General features: G+C 41.5%; 4 non-coding genes across 4 annotated transcripts; all 4 read left to right on the top strand.

Annotated features, from left to right (window-relative positions):
• Window positions 1-985: 985 nt before the first annotated feature.
• On the top strand, window positions 986-1,172 carry LOC138693979 (U2 spliceosomal RNA). Its single transcript, XR_011330667.1, has one exon. It is a non-coding gene; the product is annotated as a U2 spliceosomal RNA (small nuclear RNA).
• A 3,926-nt stretch (window positions 1,173-5,098) lies between these two features.
• On the top strand, window positions 5,099-5,291 carry LOC138693990 (U2 spliceosomal RNA). Its single transcript, XR_011330673.1, has one exon. It is a non-coding gene; the product is annotated as a U2 spliceosomal RNA (small nuclear RNA).
• A 4,291-nt stretch (window positions 5,292-9,582) lies between these two features.
• LOC138693991 (U2 spliceosomal RNA) lies at window positions 9,583-9,775 on the top strand. Its single transcript, XR_011330674.1, has one exon. It is a non-coding gene; the product is annotated as a U2 spliceosomal RNA (small nuclear RNA).
• A 3,935-nt stretch (window positions 9,776-13,710) lies between these two features.
• On the top strand, window positions 13,711-13,903 carry LOC138693992 (U2 spliceosomal RNA). The gene has a single exon (XR_011330675.1). It is a non-coding gene; the product is annotated as a U2 spliceosomal RNA (small nuclear RNA).
• The last annotated feature ends 2,100 nt before the right edge of the window (window positions 13,904-16,003 follow it).

A 16,003-nucleotide genomic window follows, 5' to 3' on the forward strand; every position in this document is an offset into this window, starting at 1 on the left:
TGGACGTCGCAGGACCAAGACCTCGTCCTCCAACTCCACGGCGTCAACCTCCATCGGCAGCAGGCAGAAGGCGTTCTGAAGGACGGTGTTCGACACTTCTATCTGTCCCGACTCCTAGCCAAACCCGACCAGGGAAAGGTAAGTGACGTCACCACCTTAGCCTCTGCATCCAACCACTTCATGAGGGGTGGAAACTACACCAGGTTTGCGGAATGGAGATTCATCCATCGAGCTCGCCTGGGTGTGGTTCCATTGAATGGTTGCCGAAGATTTGGTGGTGGCGACAAACGCTGTCGTCGATGTGGAGCCGCCAATGAAACCCTTCCTCACGTCCTGAATCACTGTCCCCCTCACCTTGTCACCATGACCCGCAGGCACAACGCCGTCCTAGACCGCCTCACCCGGGCCATGAACAAGTCAGGCTCGAAGGAGATTTACTCCAACCAGCCCCTGCCCAACTACGAGGGTTCGGAGAGACCGGATCTTGTTGTTGTCGACAGGGACGAGAGGACGGTATTCATTCTAGACGTCACCATTCCTTTCGAAAACCGTTATACGGCTTTCGAAATTGCCAGAAACACTAAAATTCAAAAATACCAGAACTTGGCGGTCCACTTCGAACGGCAGGGTTTCCGCACTTCGGTCGATGCATTTGTAATCGGCTCTCTGGGCGGGTACGATCCGGCTAACGAAAATGCTCTCCGTCACCTGGGCATCTCCCATGCGTACGCAGTACTTATGAAGAGGCTCATGGTGTCGGACACAATTCGATGGAGTCGGGACATATATGTCGAACACGTGACAGGCCACCGACAGTATGAATGATATGTGCTGGATAGTGAAGTGAAAGTGAAGTGCGTCAAGGACATATAATTGTTCTATTACTATATGCTTTTTTCTTCTAAAAAAAAAAAACAAACAAAAACACACAAAGAACAATTTAATTATTGTCCTGTTACATATTATATTATTATTGTGCATACTCTTGTATTTACAAGTATTATCTAAATAAATTTAATCTGTTCTTATCAGCTTAATATCTGATACGTCCTGCATTGCAGGACCAGAATATTAAACTGATTTTTGGAAAATGACGGAGTGCTAGGAGCTTGCTCCACCTCTGTCACGGGTTGGCCCGGTATTGCAGTGCTTCCGGGATCGGCCCATTTAATCGCTATCATGTAGTGTTGTATTTGTGTATGTATATATGTACGGCAATAAAATTATGTAAGATGGCTGCGGATGCTTGGCGGAACTTTATGTTTCGTATTAATTCTCTGCGATATCAGATGTATTTATTGTACGATACAAGTATTGAAAGTGTGTTTGTGCGAAGGAATATGTAGCAGCATTAAGGAGATTAAATGAACGGTACAAAATTCGAAGTACAGCAGCAATGACCGATCCTCTGAACAGGTAGGCTCAAGAGAAAAGTATTTTAATATTATGGACACTGTAACATAATCTTCTACACCTCGCCACAAATAAATCTCAAATATTCTCATTCACTACAGCGGAAGGAACAATTTGATTACATGTGCTCATATCCGCAGCCTTTTCCCTACGGAGATACATCACATTGCCACCATACAGACTGATTAAAATGAACATCTAGTAACGAATAATTCCATTATTCTAAAAACGTTGTACCTTACCTCGCCACCGTTTGGATTTGTGATGTAGTGATATTGTGTTCGACTGGAGCAGAGCGGGTCATATTCAACATAATTTCAATTATTGTAGGTAATATAGTAGTTTTTCTCGGAATGAAGCGTCACGTCTCCGCTGTGGGGAAAGCTACAGACGAAGTTAACAGCCGTTCCAGACAATTGAAAATTAAATTAGTTAAATCTAAAATCTGAAGAAACTTTGCAAGCTGAAACGGTTTATGTGAGACGATAAAAAGAGATGCGAAGTAATATTATATTGTAGTTTATGGCAATTTGCGAAATGAATAGAGAAGCCTAATATTATTCCTATAGTGAGTGACTTGTGTAGGCGGGGATGTTGTGAAAGGAGTTGAAGTTGGACAATGAATTTATATTTGTGGGCACGGGTTAACGTTGGTTGTTGGGATGAATGAATCGCTCAGTAATTCTGAAGCTATGATTGTCACAGGCATAATTGGGAAATCTATGCGAAAAATAGTGTGAACGAGTGCTTTAAATGTCGGTGAATATTCGCTGCGTAGTGGCAAAGTATTGCGAGCGCTTAAGTGCTCATAGCTCAACACTTCGGAAATATGGTTCATAGAAACTATAATACAGCGATGTCAGACAGGGACTAAACGGAGCTGAGCGCTCCACTAGACGGGTTTCGTGCTCCGGTGTTTCCACAGACACAAGCAAGTTCATGCTCCGATCTAGCTCCACAAACGGTATTGGAGCTTACAAATCTGACACTACTGCTATAATAACACAATGAATGTTGCAATGCAGTAAATTCTGTGTAGTTACCATCTGTTGTTTGACTAGTTGTCTCAAGAGCTGGACGCTAGTTTCCGTGCTGTCGCTCCGCTTGAATGAAATTAAGCTGATCTCTGTCTCTTTCTTTTCTTTTTCCTTTATCACAAAAAGTTCATTATTTAAGGATATGATTGCCGTTTCTATAGGTGCGGCAACCGCGGTTAGATAGTTTTCGATCGCTATATTAAGAATTAATGCGAGGAATGTAACATCGGCCTATCGTAGGCAGCAGTAGCAAGTTCACTGTACTTGCGCGAGAATAACTCCGACAGCATTCGCTAGAGGGCAGGTGTACGTAATTTAGACACACGTCATTACAATTTATAATCTGTATTGTGATTAATTGAAATACAAATGGTATGCGCACTCTATTCGAAAGATATGGCAGTACAGCTTTAGCGAGAGTCCCTTTAGAAGATGGTGTATCGAACTGTATATCTAAATGGAGCGGAGTTTGTTAATAACCCGCATATGGCAGGTGCTGTTGTAGAATTAAATAGATCCCGACGGCACGTGATCGGTTTTTCTTCTCGGTCTTTTGGCTAAGATCGAAGTGTAGTATATGGGACTGTTCCTCAGCCTATTGTCCAAGATGAAATTCTGTTGATCTCTGAATTTCCTTGATGGGCGTTTAGCTGATATGGTGTGATGGAGGTATTCATTGTTGTTGGGTTTTCGGATTATATCCGAATGTGATGTCGTATTTGCGACTTTCTTGGGTTTTTGCCTGAGCTGAGGTAGAAAAAATGTTCATCATATCCGATCTAACTTAGTGGCCTGGCCTGGCCTGGCCCTTTGACTGAGATGAACATGTAGGACTCATATATGCGGTAGCTTCTTGGAATTAGGTTGAGATCGAATTCGCAACAATATAAGGAATTTCAGGGCAATTCTATTATTGTTTTTCTTTCATTCTTGACAGTATGTCGTGCATTTGGCCTTAAAAATTAGAAATACAGTATAACACAACGTATGCGAGTCGAGTGTTGGAATTTAGTATCGGTGGGCAGTTAGGGGTTCGACGTACGTATGCTGGCGAAATTGCGTGAGTTTTGAGAGCAATAATAATCGCCTGCGTGATTTTACTCTCCCGGATAGCCGATAATTATAAATGCATCGACTGAAGTTCGGTTACCCTGCCGTTCCAAGTGATCGGCTACAAATTTCTTAATGTGAGAATTTTTAATGACATGCAGTTTCGGAAGCCATAGACATCCCTGTTTAAAACAGAATAGCTGCGTTGAGAAAAAATACAGACTTCTCGTCCCTGCGAACAAGAAAGAATCATGTCAGGTGTTCCGTGGTTGGTCAGGGTACGCCAAGCTCGTTACTGTGGCATTATAGCGGAATTGATAAATAGAAGAAGAAGACGGTGACGAAGAGGAGAAGAAGAGTGGTGTGCACAGTATTAAACTGGAAATGGGGAAGGATAGATTGACTGTCATTGGAAATACTAAAAATGATTTAATATTTGTTACCAGTTGTGAGGAGCAATTTGATGAGAATTTGTGAAAAGAAAAATGACATAAATGCATTTAAATCGTAAAATTTGTAACTGTAATCAGAATTCTTAGTATACATGTACTTAATGTACGTAATTATACAGGAAATGAATATGATGTCTGAGAAGAAGTGAATGAATGTGTGCGCTTGTAATGTGGGAACGTTTGTTAATTTGGTGGTAACGATCTGAACCTGTACTGCCGTTATGTAAGATATGGAACATGGCAGATCACGTGTACATACGTATTTTCCAGACACGCTGAGTTTAGAGTACTAATAACGTTAGGTAGAAACTTAATAATATGCTTTTGTTCAGATTGGGAATCATTTTGAAATGAATGTTTGAGGACGTCATGTTACCCATTTGAAATGAAGAAGAAAGAGCCGAGGAGACCTAGCCTCTTACATCAGCACTTGGATGCGTTGTAAATATTATTGTTGATTTAGTAGCCTACAGCATGCATCATAGCGGTATAAATGTTCGTGTTGATCATAGTCTAGTCGTTATATACTAATCCGTGGCACGACAGACCATGAAGGACCATGACCGAGCAACCGGCTGCTGAACTCACGTCAACATGCCGAAGCAGAGGTGGACGATCATGAAACCAAAATGGAAGTATCGTGTGGTTAGCACGATGAATCCCCCAGCCGTTATAGAGCTGGCTTTATTTCGCCACCTATCGTAGCTCCCCAAGTGCACCACGATGCTGGGTGGGCACCGGTCCCATACACTGGCCGAAGCCATGAGTACTCGGAATAGCCCGGATTCCATGACGGGAATCCTAGGGAGGATGTCTTAGACCACGGCGCGGGACCTAGTTTAATAGGGATGCTGGCGTATTATGAGCGAGGGTAACGCCAACAGCAGGCGCTAGATGGCAGACACACGTAATGTGCACGCGTGGCATAATAATTCATTGTATTTCGTAATTAATTTTACTTGATATCCGAATGCAGGTGAAGTGCGCACTCTGAATGCGCATGAGACGATAGTAGTTCTGTTCAGAGAGTCTTGCTATGATATTTTGTAATGAATTTAATTTCTGAGGCCAGCGGGATAAGTTCGCGTCCCGTCTGTGACAGGCGTCGTTGTAAGATTAATTGTGTCGCGACGGGCGTCGTTTGGCATCGCTTCTCGGCCTTTTGGCTAAGATCAAAGTGTAGTATCTGTTCTTATCAGCTTAATATCTGATACGTCCTGCATTGCAGGACCAGAATATTAAACTGATTTTTGGAAAATGACGGAGTGCTAGGAGCTTGCTCCACCTCTGTCACGGGTTGGCCCGGTATTGCAGTGCTTCCGGGATCGGCCCATTTAATCGCTATCATGTAGTGTTGTATTTGTGTATGTATATATGTACGGCAATAAAATTATGTAAGATGGCTGCGGATGCTTGGCGGAACTTTATGTTTCGTATTAATTCTCTGCGATATCAGATGTATTTATTGTACGATACAAGTATTGAAAGTGTGTTTGTGCGAAGGAATATGTAGCAGCATTAAGGAGATTAAATGAACGGTACAAAATTCGAAGTACAGCAGCAATGACCGATCCTCTGAACAGGTAGGCTCAAGAGAAAAGTATTTTAATATTATGGACACTGTAACATAATCTTCTACACCTCGCCACAAATAAATCTCAAATATTCTCATTCACTACAGCGGAAGGAACAATTTGATTACATGTGCTCATATCCGCAGCCTTTTCCCTACGGAGATACATCACATTGCCACCATACAGACTGATTAAAATGAACATCTAGTAACGAATAATTCCATTATTCTAAAAACGTTGTACCTTACCTCGCCACCGTTTGGATTTGTGATGTAGTGATATTGTGTTCGACTGGAGCAGAGCGGGTCATATTCAACATAATTTCAATTATTGTAGGTAATATAGTAGTTTTTCTCGGAATGAAGCGTCACGTCTCCGCTGTGGGGAAAGCTACAGACGAAGTTAACAGCCGTTCCAGACAATTGAAAATTAAATTAGTTAAATCTAAAATCTGAAGAAACTTTGCAAGCTGAAACGGTTTATGTGAGACGATAAAAAGAGATGCGAAGTAATATTATATTGTAGTTTATGGCAATTTGCGAAATGAATAGAGAAGCCTAATATTATTCCTATAGTGAGTGACTTGTGTAGGCGGGGATGTTGTGAAAGGAGTTGAAGTTGGACAATGAATTTATATTTGTGGGCACGGGTTAACGTTGGTTGTTGGGATGAATGAATCGCTCAGTAATTCTGAAGCTATGATTGTCACAGGCATAATTGGGAAATCTATGCGAAAAATAGTGTGAACGAGTGCTTTAAATGTCGGTGAATATTCGCTGCGTAGTGGCAAAGTATTGCGAGCGCTTAAGTGCTCATAGCTCAACACTTCGGAAATATGGTTCATAGAAACTATAATACAGCGATGTCAGACAGGGACTAAACGGAGCTGAGCGCTCCACTAGACGGGTTTCGTGCTCCGGTGTTTCCACAGACACAAGCAAGTTCATGCTCCGATCTAGCTCCACAAACGGTATTGGAGCTTACAAATCTGACACTACTGCTATAATAACACAATGAATGTTGCAATGCAGTAAATTCTGTGTAGTTACCATCTGTTGTTTGACTAGTTGTCTCAAGAGCTGGACGCTAGTTTCCGTGCTGTCGCTCCGCTTGAATGAAATTAAGCTGATCTCTGTCTCTTTCTTTTCTTTTTCCTTTATCACAAAAAGTTCATTATTTAAGGATATGATTGCCGTTTCTATAGGTGCGGCAACCGCGGTTAGATAGTTTTCGATCGCTATATTAAGAATTAATGCGAGGAATGTAACATCGGCCTATCGTAGGCAGCAGTAGCAAGTTCAGTGTACTTGCGCGAGAATAACTCCGACAGCATTCGCTAGAGGGCAGGTGTACGTAATTTAGACACACGTCATTACAATTTATAATCTGTATTGTGATTAATTGAAATACAAATGGTATGCGCACTCTATTCGAAAGATATGGCAGTACAGCTTTAGCGAGAGTCCCTTTAGAAGATGGTGTATCGAACTGTATATCTAAATGGAGCGGAGTTTGTTAATAATCCGCATATGGCAGGTGCTGTTGTAGAATTAAATAGATCCCGACGGCACGTCATCGGTTTTTCTTCTCGGTCTTTTGGCTAAGATCGAAGTGTAGTATATGGGACTGTTCCTCAGCCTATTGTCCAAGATGAAATTCTGTTGATCTCTGAATTTCCTTGATGGGCGTTTAGCTGATATGGTGTGATGGAGGTATTCATTGTTGTTGGGTTTTCGGATTATATCCGAATGTGATGTCGTATTTGCGACTTTCTTGGGTTTTTGCCTGAGCTGAGGTAGAAAAAATGTTCATCATATCCGATCTAACTTAGTGGCCTGGCCTGGCCTGGCCCTTTGACTGAGATGAACATGTAGGACTCATATATGCGGTAGCTTCTTGGAATTAGGTTGAGATCGAATTCGCAACAATATAAGGAATTTCAGGGCAATTCTATTATTGTTTTTCTTTCATTCTTGACAGTATGTCGTGCATTTGGCCTTAAAAATTAGAAATACAGTATAACACAACGTATGCGAGTCGTGTGTTGGAATTTAGTATCGGTGGGCAGTTAGGGGTTCGACGTACGTATGCTGGCGAAATTGCGTGAGTTTTGAGAGCAATAATAATCGCCTGCGTGATTTTACTCTCCCGGATAGCCGATAATTATAAATGCATCGACTGAAGTTCGGTTACCCTGCCGTTCCAAGTGATCGGCTACAAATTTCTTAATGTGAGAATTTTTAATGACATGCAGTTTCGGAAGCCATAGACATCCCTGTTTAAAACAGAATAGCTGCGTTGAGAAAAAATACAGACTTCTCGTCCCTGCGAACAAGAAAGAATCATGTCAGGTGTTCCGTGGTTGGTCAGGGTACGCCAAGCTCGTTACTGTGGCATTATAGCGGAATTGATAAATAGAAGAAGAAGACGGTGACGAAGAGGAGAAGAAGAGTGGTGTGCACAGTATTAAACTGGAAATGGGGAAGGATAGATTGACTGTCATTGGAAATACTAAAAATGATTTAATATTTGTTACCAGTTGTGAGGAGCAATTTGATGAGAATTTGTGAAAAGAAAAATGACATAAATGCATTTAAATCGTAAAATTTGTAACTGTAATCAGAATTCTTAGTATACATGTACTTAATGTACGTAATTATACAGGAAATGAATATGATGTCTGAGAAGAAGTGAATGAATGTGTGCGCTTGTAATGTGGGAACGTTTGTTAATTTGGTGGTAACGATCTGAACCTGTACTGCCGTTATGTAAGAAATACTTGATATGGAACGTGGGAGATCACGTGTACATACGTATTTTCCAGACACGCTGAGTTTAGAGTACTAATAACGTTAGGTAGAAACTTAATAATATGCTTTTGTTCAGATTGGGAATCGTTTTGAAATGAATGTTTGAGGACGTCATGTTACCCATTTGAAATGAAGAAGAAAGAGCCGAGGAGACCTAGCCTCTTACATCAGCACTTGGATGCGTTGTAAATATTATTGTTGATTTAGAGTCTGTGTGATGTATCTTGTCTCACTGTGAAAAGAGAGAGAAAGGAGATATGTCTTACTTCGTCTGTATTGTTATGGCGATGGGGGAATAGAGCTATGCCGTCCATCCATCCAGTGGCGGAAGGGACCAGTTGATACATTCTGTAGCACAAAATAAAATTACAAAATATCTCTCTTTGTACTGTGTAGTTCCGTCACTGAGCTTGTCTTTCAAGAAATTGAGTTCCGGTAGCCTGTACAATAACAAGGTCTTGAAAGGAATACTGAAAATTTACAACCCTCCTATAATCTCCACCTTCATTTGAAGGGACTTGGTTTTATTGCTACTGAGACAAGATAAACCTTACCAGGTATAGTAGCCTACAGCATGCATCATAGCGGTATAAATGTTCGTGTTGATCATAGTCTAGTCGTTATATACTAATCCGTGGCACGACAGACCATGAAGGACCATGACCGAGCAACCGGCTGCTGAACTCACGTCAACATGCCGAAGCAGAGGTGGACGATCATGAAACCAAAATGGAAGTATCGTGTGGTTAGCACGATGAATCCCCCAGCCGTTATAGAGCTGGCTTTATTTCGCCACCTATCGTAGCTCCCCAAGTGCACCACGATGCTGGGTGGGCACTGGTCCCATACACTGGCCGAAGCCATGAGTACTCGGAATAGCCCGGATTCCATGACGGGAATCCTAGGGAGGATGTCTTAGACCACGGCGCGGGACCTAGTTTAATAGGGATGCTGGCGTATTATGAGCGAGGGTAACGCCAACAGCAGGCGCTAGATGGCAGACACACGTAATGTGCACGCGTGGCATAATAATTCATTGTATTTCGTAATTAATTTTACTTGATATCCGAATGCAGGTGAAGTGCGCACTCTGAATGCGCATGAGACGATAGTAGTTCTGTTCAGAGAGTCTTGCTATGATATTTTGTAATGAATTTAATTTCTGAGGCCAGCGGGATAAGTTCGCGTCCCGTCTGTGACAGGCGTCGTTGTAAGATTAATTGTGTCGCGACGGGCGTCGTTTGGCATCGCTTCTCGGCCTTTTGGCTAAGATCAAAGTGTAGTATCTGTTCTTATCAGCTTAATATCTGATACGTCCTGCATTGCAGGACCAGAATATTAAACTGATTTTTGGAAAATGACGGAGTGCTAGGAGCTTGCTCCACCTCTGTCACGGGTTGGCCCGGTATTGCAGTGCTTCCGGGATCGGCCCATTTAATCGCTATCATGTAGTGTTGTATTTGTGTATGTATATATGTACGGCAATAAAATTATGTAAGATGGCTGCGGATGCTTGGCGGAACTTTATGTTTCGTATTAATTCTCTGCGATATCAGATGTATTTATTGTACGATACAAGTATTGAAAGTGTGTTTGTGCGAAGGAATATGTAGCAGCATTAAGGAGATTAAATGAACGGTACAAAATTCGAAGTACAGCAGCAATGACCGATCCTCTGAACAGGTAGGCTCAAGAGAAAAGTATTTTAATATTATGGACACTGTAACATAATCTTCTACACCTCGCCACAAATAAATCTCAAATATTCTCATTCACTACAGCGGAAGGAACAATTTGATTACATGTGCTCATATCCGCAGCCTTTTCCCTACGGAGATACATCACATTGCCACCATACAGACTGATTAAAATGAACATCTAGTAACGAATAATTCCATTATTCTAAAAACGTTGTACCTTACCTCGCCACCGTTTGGATTTGTGATGTAGTGATATTGTGTTCGACTGGAGCAGAGCGGGTCATATTCAACATAATTTCAATTATTGTAGGTAATATAGTAGTTTTTCTCGGAATGAAGCGTCACGTCTCCGCTGTGGGGAAAGCTACAGACGAAGTTAACAGCCGTTCCAGACAATTGAAAATTAAATTAGTTAAATCTAAAATCTGAAGAAACTTTGCAAGCTGAAACGGTTTATGTGAGACGATAAAAAGAGATGCGAAGTAATATTATATTGTAGTTTATGGCAATTTGCGAAATGAATAGAGAAGCCTAATATTATTCCTATAGTGAGTGACTTGTGTAGGCGGGGATGTTGTGAAAGGAGTTGAAGTTGGACAATGAATTTATATTTGTGGGCACGGGTTAACGTTGGTTGTTGGGATGAATGAATCGCTCAGTAATTCTGAAGCTATGATTGTCACAGGCATAATTGGGAAATCTATGCGAAAAATAGTGTGAACGAGTGCTTTAAATGTCGGTGAATATTCGCTGCGTAGTGGCAAAGTATTGCGAGCGCTTAAGTGCTCATAGCTCAACACTTCGGAAATATGGTTCATAGAAACTATAATACAGCGATGTCAGACAGGGACTAAACGGAGCTGAGCGCTCCACTAGACGGGTTTCGTGCTCCGGTGTTTCCACAGACACAAGCAAGTTCATGCTCCGATCTAGCTCCACAAACGGTATTGGAGCTTACAAATCTGACACTACTGCTATAATAACACAATGAATGTTGCAATGCAGTAAATTCTGTGTAGTTACCATCTGTTGTTTGACTAGTTGTCTCAAGAGCTGGACGCTAGTTTCCGTGCTGTCGCTCCGCTTGAATGAAATTAAGCTGATCTCTGTCTCTTTCTTTTCTTTTTCCTTTATCACAAAAAGTTCATTATTTAAGGATATGATTGCCGTTTCTATAGGTGCGGCAACCGCGGTTAGATAGTTTTCGATCGCTATATTAAGAATTAATGCGAGGAATGTAACATCGGCCTATCGTAGGCAGCAGTAGCAAGTTCAGTGTACTTGCGCGAGAATAACTCCGACAGCATTCGCTAGAGGGCAGGTGTACGTAATTTAGACACACGTCATTACAATTTATAATCTGTATTGTGATTAATTGAAATACAAATGGTATGCGCACTCTATTCGAAAGATATGGCAGTACAGCTTTAGCGAGAGTCCCTTTAGAAGATGGTGTATCGAACTGTATATCTAAATGGAGCGGAGTTTGTTAATAACCCGCATATGGCAGGTGCTGTTGTAGAATTAAATAGATCCCGACGGCACGTGATCGGTTTTTCTTCTCGGTCTTTTGGCTAAGATCGAAGTGTAGTATATGGGACTGTTCCTCAGCCTATTGTCCAAGATGAAATTCTGTTGATCTCTGAATTTCCTTGATGGGCGTTTAGCTGATATGGTGTGATGGAGGTATTCATTGTTGTTGGGTTTTCGGATTATATCCGAATGTGATGTCGTATTTGCGACTTTCTTGGGTTTTTGCCTGAGCTGAGGTAGAAAAAATGTTCATCATATCCGATCTAACTTAGTGGCCTGGCCTGGCCTGGCCCTTTGACTGAGATGAACATGTAGGACTCATATATGCGGTAGCTTCTTGGAATTAGGTTGAGATCGAATTCGCAACAATATAAGGAATTTCAGGGCAATTCTATTATTGTTTTTCTTTCATTCTTGACAGTATGTCGTGCATTTGGCCTTAAAAATTAGAAATACAGTATAACACAACGTATGCGAGTCGTGTGTTGGAATTTAGTATCGGTGGGCAGTTAGGGGTTCGACGTACGTATGCTGGCGAAATTGCGTGAGTTTTGAGAGCAATAATAATCGCCTGCGTGATTTTACTCTCCCGGATAGCCGATAATTATAAATGCATCGACTGAAGTTCGGTTACCCTGCCGTTCCAAGTGATCGGCTACAAATTTCTTAATGTGAGAATTTTTAATGACATGCAGTTTCGGAAGCCATAGACATCCCTGTTTAAAACAGAATAGCTGCGTTGAGAAAAAATACAGACTTCTCGTCCCTGCGAACAAGAAAGAATCATGTCAGGTGTTCCGTGGTTGGTCAGGGTACGCCAAGCTCGTTACTGTGGCATTATAGCGGAATTGATAAATAGAAGAAGAAGACGGTGACGAAGAGGAGAAGAAGAGTGGTGTGCACAGTATTAAACTGGAAATGGGGAAGGATAGATTGACTGTCATTGGAAATACTAAAAATGATTTAATATTTGTTACCAGTTGTGAGGAGCAATTTGATGAGAATTTGTGAAAAGAAAAATGACATAAATGCATTTAAATCGTAAAATTTGTAACTGTAATCAGAATTCTTAGTATACATGTACTTAATGTACGTAATTATACAGGAAATGAATATGATGTCTGAGAAGAAGTGAATGAATGTGTGCGCTTGTAATGTGGGAACGTTTGTTAATTTGGTGGTAACGATCTGAACCTGTACTGCCGTTATGTAAGAAATACTTGATATGGAACATGGGAGATCACGTGTACATACGTATTTTCCAGACACGCTGAGTTTAGAGTACTAATAACGTTAGGTAGAAACTTAATAATATGCTTTTGTTCAGATTGGGAATCGTTTTGAAATGAATGTTTGAGGACGTCATGTTACCCATTTGAAATGAAGAAGAAAGAGCCGAGGAGACCTAGCCTCTTACATCAGCACTTGGATGCGTTGTAAATATTATTGTTGATTTAGTAGCCTACAGCATGCATCATAGCGGTATAAATGTTCGTGTTGATCATAGTCTAGTCGTTATATACTAATCCGTGGCACGACAGACCATGAAGGACCATGACCGAGCAACCGGCTGCTGAACTCACGTCAACATGCCGAAGCAGAGGTGGACGATCATGAAACCAAAATGGAAGTATCGTGTGGTTAGCACGATGAATCCCCCAGCCGTTATAGAGCTGGCTTTATTTCGCCACCTATCGTAGCTCCCCAAGTGCACAACGATGCTGGGTGGGCACCGGTCCCATACACTGGCCGAAGCCATGAGTACTCGGAATAGCCCGGATTCCATGACGGGAATCCTAGGGAGGATGTCTTAGACCACGGCGCGGGACCTAGTTTAATAGGGATGCTGGCGTATTATGAGCGAGGGTAACGCCAACAGCAGGCGCTAGATGGCAGACACACGTAATGTGCACGCGTGGCATAATAATTCATTGTATTTCGTAATTAATTTTACTTGATATCCGAATGCAGGTGAAGTGCGCACTCTGAATGCGCATGAGACGATAGTAGTTCTGTTCAGAGAGTCTTGCTATGATATTTTGTAATGAATTTAATTTCTGAGGCCAGCGGGATAAGTTCGCGTCCCGTCTGTGACAGGCGTCGTTGTAAGATTAATTGTGTCGCGACGGGCGTCGTTTGGCATCGCTTCTCGGCCTTTTGGCTAAGATCAAAGTGTAGTATCTGTTCTTATCAGCTTAATATCTGATACGTCCTGCATTGCAGGACCAGAATATTAAACTGATTTTTGGAAAATGACGGAGTGCTAGGAGCTTGCTCCACCTCTGTCACGGGTTGGCCCGGTATTGCAGTGCTTCCGGGATCGGCCCATTTAATCGCTATCATGTAGTGTTGTATTTGTGTATGTATATATGTACGGCAATAAAATTATGTAAGATGGCTGCGGATGCTTGGCGGAACTTTATGTTTCGTATTAATTCTCTGCGATATCAGATGTATTTATTGTACGATACAAGTATTGAAAGTGTGTTTGTGCGAAGGAATATGTAGCAGCATTAAGGAGATTAAATGAACGGTACAAAATTCGAAGTACAGCAGCAATGACCGATCCTCTGAACAGGTAGGCTCAAGAGAAAAGTATTTTAATATTATGGACACTGTAACATAATCTTCTACACCTCGCCACAAATAAATCTCAAATATTCTCATTCACTACAGCGGAAGGAACAATTTGATTACATGTGCTCATATCCGCAGCCTTTTCCCTACGGAGATACATCACATTGCCACCATACAGACTGATTAAAATGAACATCTAGTAACGAATAATTCCATTATTCTAAAAACGTTGTACCTTACCTCGCCACCGTTTGGATTTGTGATGTAGTGATATTGTGTTCGACTGGAGCAGAGCGGGTCATATTCAACATAATTTCAATTATTGTAGGTAATATAGTAGTTTTTCTCGGAATGAAGCGTCACGTCTCCGCTGTGGGGAAAGCTACAGACGAAGTTAACAGCCGTTCCAGACAATTGAAAATTAAATTAGTTAAATCTAAAATCTGAAGAAACTTTGCAAGCTGAAACGGTTTATGTGAGACGATAAAAAGAGATGCGAAGTAATATTATATTGTAGTTTATGGCAATTTGCGAAATGAATAGAGAAGCCTAATATTATTCCTATAGTGAGTGACTTGTGTAGGCGGGGATGTTGTGAAAGGAGTTGAAGTTGGACAATGAATTTATATTTGTGGGCACGGGTTAACGTTGGTTGTTGGGATGAATGAATCGCTCAGTAATTCTGAAGCTATGATTGTCACAGGCATAATTGGGAAATCTATGCGAAAAATAGTGTGAACGAGTGCTTTAAATGTCGGTGAATATTCGCTGCGTAGTGGCAAAGTATTGCGAGCGCTTAAGTGCTCATAGCTCAACACTTCGGAAATATGGTTCATAGAAACTATAATACAGCGATGTCAGACAGGGACTAAACGGAGCTGAGCGCTCCACTAGACGGGTTTCGTGCTCCGGTGTTTCCACAGACACAAGCAAGTTCATGCTCCGATCTAGCTCCACAAACGGTATTGGAGCTTACAAATCTGACACTACTGCTATAATAACACAATGAATGTTGCAATGCAGTAAATTCTGTGTAGTTACCATCTGTTGTTTGACTAGTTGTCTCAAGAGCTGGACGCTAGTTTCCGTGCTGTCGCTCCGCTTGAATGAAATTAAGCTGATCTCTGTCTCTTTCTTTTCTTTTTCCTTTATCACAAAAAGTTCATTATTTAAGGATATGATTGCCGTTTCTATAGGTGCGGCAACCGCGGTTAGATAGTTTTCGATCGCTATATTAAGAATTAATGCGAGGAATGTAACATCGGCCTATCGTAGGCAGCAGTAGCAAGTTCACTGTACTTGCGCGAGAATAACTCCGACAGCATTCGCTAGAGGGCAGGTGTACGTAATTTAGACACACGTCATTACAATTTATAATCTGTATTGTGATTAATTGAAATACAAATGGTATGCGCACTCTATTCGAAAGATATGGCAGTACAGCTTTAGCGAGAGTCCCTTTAGAAGATGGTGTATCGAACTGTATATCTAAATGGAGCGGAGTTTGTTAATAACCCGCATATGGCAGGTGCTGTTGTAGAATTAAATAGATCCCGACGGCACGTGATCGGTTTTTCTTCTCGGTCTTTTGGCTAAGATCGAAGTGTAGTATATGGGACTGTTCCTCAGCCTATTGTCCAAGATGAAATTCTGTTGATCTCTGAATTTCCTTGATGGGCGTTTAGCTGATATGGTGTGATGGAGGTATTCATTGTTGTTGGGTTTTCGGATTATATCCGAATGTGATGTCGTATTTGCGACTTTCTTGGGTTTTTGCCTGAGCTGAGGTAGAAAAAATGTTCATCATATCCGATCTAACTTAGTGGCCTGGCCTGGCCTGGCCCTTTGACTGAGATG

Source organism: Periplaneta americana, unplaced genomic scaffold (assembly GCF_040183065.1).
Source record: "Periplaneta americana isolate PAMFEO1 unplaced genomic scaffold, P.americana_PAMFEO1_priV1 scaffold_34, whole genome shotgun sequence".
In the NCBI taxonomy this organism is placed as follows: domain Eukaryota; kingdom Metazoa; phylum Arthropoda; class Insecta; order Blattodea; family Blattidae; genus Periplaneta; species Periplaneta americana.